Consider the following 2,644-nt stretch of genomic DNA (forward strand, 5'->3'; position numbering starts at 1 on the left):
ACCCACAGTCGCCCCCAGTCATCAAGGCGTTTCAGACAAGGCCCCAAACAGCATGATGTAGAAACATGCCATCCTTGCTTGTGTCCTATTCGAGTTTCTGACTCACAGAATCTGGGAGCATAATAAAATGGTTGTTTTAGACCACTAAGTTTTGACATGGTTTATTATACATCAATAGTAACTGAATACACATGATGTTAATAGACATTATGCAAAATAGGAAGAGGGATCCTTATAATTAAATGTTTTGGAAAGTGCTCTGTTACACAAATTCCAAGTGAAACAGGCTTTTATTTTTCTGCAGGCCTCCTCCCTCACAGCTTTTAATTCATAAGATGTACTGTGAGTCTCTAAGAGGGAGATATGGTATTTGGTGCTCCCAAAAGGTTTTTTGTTTTTTGGTTTTTTTTTTTTATTGGCTGCGCTGGGTCTTTGTTGCTGCGCAGGCTTTTCTCTAGTTGCGGCGAGTGGGGGCTACTCTTCGTTGCAGTGCACTGGCTTCTCATTCGGTGGCTTCTCTAGTCGTGAAGCATGGGCTCTGGGTGCTGGGGCTTCAGTAGTTGCGGCACGTGTGGGCTCAGCCGTTGCAGTTCCCAGGCTCCAGAGGACAGGCTCAGTAGCTGTGGTGCAGGGGCTTAGTTGCTCCGCAGCATGTGGGATCTTCCCAGACTGGGGATCTAACCCATGTCTCCTGCATCGCTAGGCAGACTCCTACCCAATGAGCCACCAGCCCCCAAAAGGTTTATTTATTTATTTTTTTAATGAGCTGTTATTCTACAAAAGGCTGACAGTCCAGCCCTAATGGCATGGAGAAGCCATTAGAGGCCCAGAAGGCTCCAGAGATCTGTCCAGTCCTAGGCAGAGCCAGGACCACAAGCCAGGTCACCCAGTGCCTGGCTTAGGGCTGGCTCCCCGCTGCCAGGCTGCTGCCACCGGGCCAGCTCGATGTTGGGCACATGGGCTGTACAGACCCGAGTGGAAGTGTGCGGGGGCATCTGTTTCCTCACCCTTTCAGCCTCTCCTGGGCCGGCCCCTTTCGCCCCGGCCTCCTCCTCACCTCCTTCCTAGCTCCCCCCACCTCTTCCTCTGAGGGCGCCTGTCTCCTCCACAGGCAGCTGGGAGATGAGGAAGGGGAAAGGGAAAGAGAGGCAGGGGTGGGGAGTGGTGCACTCCCCACCCCAACACACCACAGGCACGCACCACACACCCCACACACTGCCACCTCCACGGTCAACCTCAGCCCCTCGCAGCTGGGCCTGCCTCCATGAAAGCTGCTTGTCTGTCCTGAACACTGCCTGTTGTCCCATCCACGCAGCCCGGGGCTCCTCCTCCCGCTCCTAGCCCCGGCTGGAAGAGGAACACAGTCCTGCCTTGTCCCTCCTCTTGATATTTCCAGTAAAAGCACCTCGAACACAATCTTGCTGCCACAGCCCTAATTATGTGTGAAATCATTTTTTTTTTTTTTAGCTCGAAACCAAAGCAAACAAGCACACACAGAGAAGCCCATTCTCTACAGCCCAGGAGGAGCGGTCTCGCTCCTGTTGGGTTACCTCAGGCCTGCACAGAGACCCCGCTGTGTTTCACAAAGCTGCCCGCCTGGCAAAGGTGCCTCCCAGGCCTGACCAGGGAAGCAGTCCACCCCCCACTCAGGGGAAAGAGTGGGTTTCAGTTTGTTCTCCGCTCTCCACACAGGTTTCCAGGAGCCTCACACAGACCTGCTGTATTGTGAGGCCACAGGAGAGGCCTCTTTGAAAAAAAAAGTGGGTTCTCAGGAGAGAATGTGGGGCAGAGAGCTTTGCCCCAGAAGACAAGGAACTGTTCTCCTGATTCAGTCAAATCAGTTTGCCCCTTGGTGAAATTTTTATCATTTTATTTTATATCATATTCTACTATTTTATTTCAGGGTGTCAGGTAGCCAAAAGGTCATAGGGCAGCCTTGTCCATACATAGTCACTTTCTCTAGCTTCCTCTTCACCCCACATCCTCACTCCCAATCCTTTTCCATTGACAACTGCATTCAAATTTGTTTAATGCACTTTTTTAACATGTATGTGCCTTCGAAAAGATAGTATTGTGAGTTTAATTTCTGTAAGTGGTACTGTTAGAAATTCACTCTCTTTCATTATGGTCCTATATTTGGAAGATGTATCTGGTTGCTATTTAGCCCTGCTGTATAGGACCACCGCATTAAAGCCCAGCACACACACACCGATCCATTTGCCTGTTGATGGATACCTAGGTTGTTTACAGTTCCTAGCCACCACAAATACCATAAAGGTGAACAGCCATGTGTGTGCATGCATGCTAGGTCAATTCAGTCATGTCCAGTTCTTTGCAACCTTATGGACTGTAGCCCACCAGCCTCCCCCGTCCGCAGGATTCTCTAGGCAAGAATACTGGAGGGGGTTGCCATGCACTCCTCTAGGGGGTCTTCACAACCCAGGGATCGAAAACCACGTCTCTTAAGTCTCCTGTATTGGCAGGTGGGTTCTTTACCACTAGCACCACCTGGGAAGCCCAAGCCATATATGTCCCTATATCAATCTTTTGCAAGAAATTCTGGGACCTACATGTCCAGGATTTGGATTGCTGACTTGCAAGTTGCACACTCTGGTTTCACTAAGTATTGCTGGATAGGCTTCCT

This window comes from Capricornis sumatraensis, chromosome 19 (genome assembly GCF_032405125.1).
Source record: "Capricornis sumatraensis isolate serow.1 chromosome 19, serow.2, whole genome shotgun sequence".
Taxonomy (NCBI): domain Eukaryota; kingdom Metazoa; phylum Chordata; class Mammalia; order Artiodactyla; family Bovidae; genus Capricornis; species Capricornis sumatraensis.